The following is a 7,003-nucleotide window of genomic DNA, read 5'->3' as shown; positions in this document are numbered from 1 at the left end:
GCATGGGAAAGAGATAGTAGTAGAATGGATGTGGAAGATGTGCAGATTGGCCTGGGAGGAGGGTAGAGTCCTGGAGGATTGGAAGTCAGGTATAAATATCCCCTTGTACAAAGGGAAAGGGGAAAAAGAAGTGTGTGGTAATCAAAGGGACATTTATCTTCTTAGCGTAATAGAAAAATTATACAGTAGGATACTTGTTAACAGAGTTAGGAAAATAACAGAGGAATTAGTTGGAGAAGAACAGGGAGACTTTAGAATGGGAAGAGATTGTGTAGATCAGATATTCATTCTTAGATCTTTAGTGGAAAAGTTTCTAGAGAAGGGAAAGAAGTTGTATGCGACTTTCATGGATTTGGAGAAAGCATATGACAGGGTGGATAGACAAGGATTGTGGAAAGTATTAAGAATATATGGAGTAGATGGGAAGTTGATGAATGCTGTGAAGAGTATGTATGATGATGCTAAGGCTGCAGTGTGTGTGGATAGTGAACTGAGCGAGTTTTTTTATTTGAAGGTTGGGTTGAAACAGTTACTACTACTACAGGGATGTGTCATGTCTCCATGGTTGTTCAGTCTGTATGTGGATGAGGTTATAAAAGAGATACAAGGTAGGGCAGTGGATGTTGGAGTGGCCCTAATGAGAGAGGGCAGTGTTTGGAAACTCCCTGTACAGTACTGTTGTTTGCAGATGATACTGTGTTGTTAAGTGAAGACAAAGGGGAGCTGCAAGGCTTGGTGGATGAGTTTGGGAGAGTGTGTAAGAAACGGAATCTAAAGGTGAATGCAGGGAAGAGTAAAGTGATGGTCTTCCAGAGAGGTGAAGTAAATGAATGTACAGCATAGTGAGGTTGGATGATGAGGAAATGGAAAATGTGAGTTTATTTAAGTACTTGTGTAGTGTGATGAGAAAGGATGGAAGTTTGGAGGGTGAAGTGCTTGAAACAGTACAACAAGGAATAAAGGTTGCTGGTTCCTTGAAGGCAGTGATAAGAAACAGGGAAGTGAGCATGGGAGGGAGAAAGTTATTACATGACAGTATTGTGATACCAACTCTAACGTATGGTATTGAAGCTTGGACGTTGTTGGAGGGACACAAGTCAAGAGTGAGAGCAGTGGAAATGAGTTATTTGAGAGGAGCCTGTGGAGTCACATGGAGAGACAGACTGACAAATGAGGATGTGAAGGAGTGTTGTGGTGTGGATGTGGATGTGATAGGAAGTGTTAGGAGAAACACACTGAGGTGGTTTGGCCATGTGGAGAGGATGGAGAGTGGGAGACTGATGAGAAGAGTGTATGTGAGTGAGGTGGAGGGGGAGAGAGGGAGGGAACGGCCAAGGATGAGATGGAGGGGTGGAGTGGAGAGGTATATGAGAGAAGGGGTGTGAATTGGGAGCAGGGCAATGAAATGGCGGGGGACAGGGTGACATGGAGGTGATTTGTTTGTGACCACCCCATATGGGATTAAGGCATCTGGCAATAGGTAGATAGATAGTCAGATAGACCTCTGTTGAGTCATTGTTTTATAGCCACTGTAACTTGTACCTTATATGATACCAGCAGCTTTGGCTCAGGGAGACCTTCATTTGGCTATGTGGTTTGCAGCTTAGCAGGGGTTATGGAAGGTAGTACAGACTTATTTTTTCATTCAGTTTAAAAATCCCTTTATAATCAATGTACACTTATATCCAAGACACTAACATAGGTGTCTCTTTATTTTATATTATTTTACGGTATGGTTAAAAGTACTGGTACCAGGTAAATTGTCTCTTTTTCTTTCTTAGTAAATTTTTGTGTGTGTGAAGAATAAGGATCAGTTTTCATATATCATCATCTTTATACTGTAATGAGAACTCTAATCCTCTTGTGTTTGGGACAACTCAAGTACAGTATTCTCTCCTTGTTAACACCAGATGATATAATCAGGTGAAGGTGAATACAGGTACCTATGTTAATACTGGCACCATATATCCTTTCATGATGAGGAAAACTCTAATACAGTGAACTCCCAATTATCCTTTGTATTTCAGCCAAGCCCTGCACCGAATAACATGCAATGCCAGATATTGCATAGTACTCTCCATCGGCTCAACATTCGACTTCGAGCCAGATACTGTAGTGTGTTGATATCCATCTCGGCCCTCTATCCTAAAAACTTTCCCATGAGTAAAAGATGAAAACTAAGCATAAAATAAAATAAAATACTGGTACTGATACAGTACAGTAATACAGCACTGGTTGGCTACTAATTATGAGCCAGTTGATACACCTCAATGCCAGATGTTATATAGAAGAACCACTTGTTACATCCCATTTCAGCATCAGATGTTGCATAATTTTGCTAGAAGAGAGGTATACAGGGCAAAGTCTGAGTCATAGAGACTATAACTTGATAACCTAGATCATGGAGAAAGGAAAAATATGATATTTAGGGTGTCAGGTCAGGTTAAGAGGGATAATCGGGATATCGTAGGTGAGCAGTGTGTGAAGAATGATGAAGGAAGGATAGTGGTGAACAGTGAGGATATTAAAGATGCATGGAGAGAGCATTATAACCGGTTGTTGAGTGAGGAGTTTGACTGGGACAGGGAAGGTTTGGAGCCCGCAGATCCAGTGTCTGGCCCTTGGCCTTTGATTGATGCTTCTACTGTGAGTGAGGCAATAGGCAGGATGAAGGTGGGGAAGGCAGCAGGTGTGTCTGGGTTGACTGCTGAAATGTTGAAGGCCTCAGGCGATATAGGGATGAGGTTAGTCTATCGTTTTCGTTTTCGTTTTCGTTTTTAAAGGCTCCAACATGCTTGCATGTGTCGGCCTTGGTCACCTAATGGCGGCTCTCCACGCTGCACGATCCATTGCAGCCTCCCTGTTCAGTCCCTTAACCCTAAGGTCACACTTAATGACCTCGTCCCATGTCTTTCTTGGTCTACCCCTCATAACCCCACCCCCAATATTAACACTTCTCACCTTCCTCACACAATTATCATCCCCCATCCTCTCCACATGTCCAAACCACCTCAGTCTACCTCTCCTCATCACAACACCAATACACTCCAGTCCCATCCTACCTCTCAACTCTTCCATTGTAAACCCAGCCCCTCCAGGCCTTGGACGCAGGGACGCACTGCACATCCACCTAATCATTGTCATTTCTGTACGTCTGAGCCGGCGAATGTCTTCCTCCTTCACTGCCCAGGTCTCACTGCCATACAGCATTACACTCCTAACACATGCTGCATACAAAGACCCCTTAGCATGTAGAGAGAGCCCCCTCAATGTCAGGAGAGGCAAGAGCTCCCTGAACTTCTTCCAACCACTTCTCACCCTAGCCACAGAGCTAGCTCCAGCCCCACCTCCAGCACACAACATGTCTCCCAAATAACAAAACTCTTCCACACACTCAAGAGATTCACCAGCAAGTTCAATCCTTTCACGTCTGACGATCTCCACCTGCTCACCCCGGCACGCCGTACACATAAAATCAGCATTATCTCGCAGTCTACCTCTGATACCACTACATCTCTTATGCACCCATTTATCACACACACCGCACAAGATGGAATTACTTCCCACGCGCTTGTGACAAACTGCACATGGCCACTCTCCCTCATCTTTGACAGTACCGCCACCAACCCTAGATAGCATCACTTTTGTTTTATCTGCATTTACCCTTAAACCCTTTTGCCCCATACCATCTCTCCACTTCCTAAACCTTTCCTCCGCCTCCCTTTCATTCTCTGCAATCGACACCAAATCATCAGCATACAACAACTCCCACGGGAGTCCATTTCTAAAGTCACGTGAAAGGGCTTCAAGTACCATGATAAACAACATGGGACTCAAGACTGACCCCTGATGCACACCAACATTCACGGAAAACTCATCACTCAAATCTCCATTCACTCTCACCTGGGTGTGAGCACCCACATACATGGCCACCCACATACATGGCCATAACCACCCTAACCAGCCACTCCTCCAAGCCAAGCTTTCTCATTGCCCACTTCACCACCTCTCTAGGGACTCTGTCAAAGGCCTTTTCCAAATCAACAAAAACAAAATAAAGATCCCTTCTCCTACCAATATATTTTTCCTGAAGCTGTCGAACAATGAATATGGCATCAGTGGTCCCCCTACCTGGCATAAACCCAAACTGCATCTCATCAGTATTCACTCTTTCTCTAATCATACCTTCTAAAACTCTCTCCATTACCTTCATTGTCTGATCTAAAAGCTTTATACCTCTATAATTTCCTCTTTCCAGGGCATCACCCTTCCCTTTATACACATTTACAATTACACTCTTCAGCCAGTCATCTGGAACAACACACTCATAAATAATCCTATTTATCAGGTCAGTGACTAAACTCACCCCTATATCGCCTGAGGCCTTCAACATTTCGGCAGTCAACCCAGACACACCTGCTGCCTTCCCCACCCTCATCCTGCCTATTGCCTCACTCACAGTAGCAGTATCAATCAAAGGCCAAGGGCCAGACACTGGATCTGCTGGCTCCAAACCTTCCCTGTCCCAGTCAAACTCCTCATTCAACAACCGGTTATAATGCTCTCTCCATGCATCTTTAATATCCTCACTGTTCACCACTACCCTTCCTTCATCATTCTTCACACACTGCTCACCTATGATATCCCGATTATCCCTCTTCACCTGACCTGCCACCCTAAATATATTTTTCCTTTCCCCATGATTTAGGTTATCAAGTAATTGTCTCTGTGACTCAGACTTTGCCCTGTATACCTCTCTCCTAGCCCTACGCTTGGCAGCCAAATATTCCTCTTTGCTACCACCCTTCTTCCATTCCCGGAAAAGCCTTCTTTTCTCCTTAATTGCAGCTTCTACACCCTCATCCCACCACCAAGTTACTTTATGTCTTGGTGGTCCTCTTGTCCAGTCGCATGTTACATCAGTAACTCTCAAGAAATTGTTCTTGAGGGCTCTGTACTGTTCATTAACACCTCTGTCTGCAGCTCCCTGTTCAGCCACCACTCTCCTCAACTCGCTATAGAAGGCATCCCTTACTACTTGGTTTTTCAGCTTCCATATTTTCCTCCTAGGTACATAAGTCCTCTTTTTCGTCACTTGTTCTTTAAGCACCATATCACAAATCAATAGTTTGTGCTGCTGCACACACTCCTCACTTCCTATAACTTTAACATCCCTCACTAACCTCCTATCGGCCCTCCTAACCAGAAAATAATCTATCTGACTGCTGTTTCCCCCAGACTCATACGTAATTAACCTACTGTCTCTTTTCCTAAAATATGTGTTGCACACAATCATGTCCGTTGCCTCCCCAAACTCGAGTATCCTTTCCCCTTCTGCATTCCTTAGACCATATGCATATCCCCCATGCACTCCTTCATAACCTTGTGCTGCTTCACCTACATGACCATTTAAGTCCCCTCCCAAAATCACTATCTCATCATCCCGCATGCCACCCACAACACGTATTAAATCATCCCAAAATCTATCTTTCTCTGATTCATCCAATCCTGCCTGTGGAGCATATGCCGATATAATCACAGCTATCTTTCTTCCCAACAGAATTTTCACAACCAATATCCTATCGCTTACTCTCAAAACATTCATAACATATTCCACCCATTTCTCCGCAACCATCACACCAACACCTCCATATCCGTCTGTCCCCCCCTGCCAAAACAACTTATAGCAACAGTCCTTCCCAACAATCTTTCTGGCTGATCCACCCCTGTACCGGACTTCCTGCAAACACGCCACATCCACCCACCTCCTACTGAATGCCTCAACGACTTCCCCTGTTCTTCCCCTCAAACTTCCCACATTCCATGAACCCACCCTCATCCCCATGGGTGATTTACTGTCCTCAGGCGTGCTTTGAAACCTTTTTTGTTTTGTCATCTTCAGTATTAATAAATGGGGACAGACACAGCACAGGTCCCACTCACTGCACAATCCCAGGTCCAGGCAATGGATCTGGGACCCCTAGTCCACCAGCTTACCAGTGGCTGTGGTAGTGGCCTCGGGGCACCCCGCCAGGGCAGCTGCAGGGACACCCTCCAAGCGCGTCTTGGCACTGCAACCATCCCGCCATTATACACCCACTGATAGGGCAGCCTCCTGGGGCGCTACTCCCAGGTTCGGGCCCCTCTCTATTGGGCAGAAGCGGCAGCCTGGGAACCGCAATGCCCTGTACCCTCTAGCACAGGCCCGAGCCCCATCTCGCCCTGGACCCATGATCTATGCCGGCGGAACCCCCGCCACGCCTCCCCCCAGATGTCCGCCACTAGGTAGCGGGGGCAAAGTTTTCTGGCCGCATGCCCTTGCTGGCGCCAACCCCTGTAACGTAGTGGGATACGTTGTGTGAAATGTAAAGTGCATGTGGTGTAGTGCATAGATAGTTAGAGGAAATATTTGGGAGAGTATGCTGGTCTACTCTCCATGTTACTGTCACACTGAAAAGGTCAGCAAAGGGGGATGGTTAGATAGCTAGTGAAACAGGAGCTCCAGCTCTCCCTATCACCAGCATTCCCATTCCCCTCGGGAGTACTACCCTGTTCGGCCCGTGCTACGGCCTCCTCCTATCTATCTATCTATTGCCAGACGCCTCAATCCCGTTTGGGGTGGCCACAAACAAATCGCCTCCAAGTCGCCCTGTCCCCCACCATTTCACTGCCCTGCTCCCAACTCACACCCCCCTCTCTCATATACCTCTCCACCCCATCCCTCCATCTCATCCTCGGCCTCCCCCTCCCTCTTCCCCCCTCCACCTCACTCACATACACTCTCTTCTTCAGTCTTTCACCCTCCATCCTCTCCACATGGCCAAACCACCTCAGTGAGGTTAGTCACTGACCTGATAAATAGGATTATTTATGAGTGTGTTGTCCCAGATGATTGGCTGAAGAGTGTAATTGTAAATGTGTATAAAGGGAAGGGTGATGCCCCGGAAAGAGGAAATTATAGAGGTATAAAGCTTTTAGATCAAATAATGAGAGAGTTTTAGAA

The sequence above is a fragment of the Coenobita brevimanus genome, chromosome 23 (genome assembly GCF_032717465.1).
Source record: "Coenobita brevimanus isolate Jiangsu-jjx chromosome 23, ASM3271746v2, whole genome shotgun sequence".
Classification (NCBI taxonomy): Eukaryota; Metazoa; Arthropoda; class Malacostraca; order Decapoda; family Coenobitidae; genus Coenobita; species Coenobita brevimanus.
The sequence above is the reverse complement of the archived record's forward strand: the minus strand, read 5'-3'. Positions refer to the sequence as shown.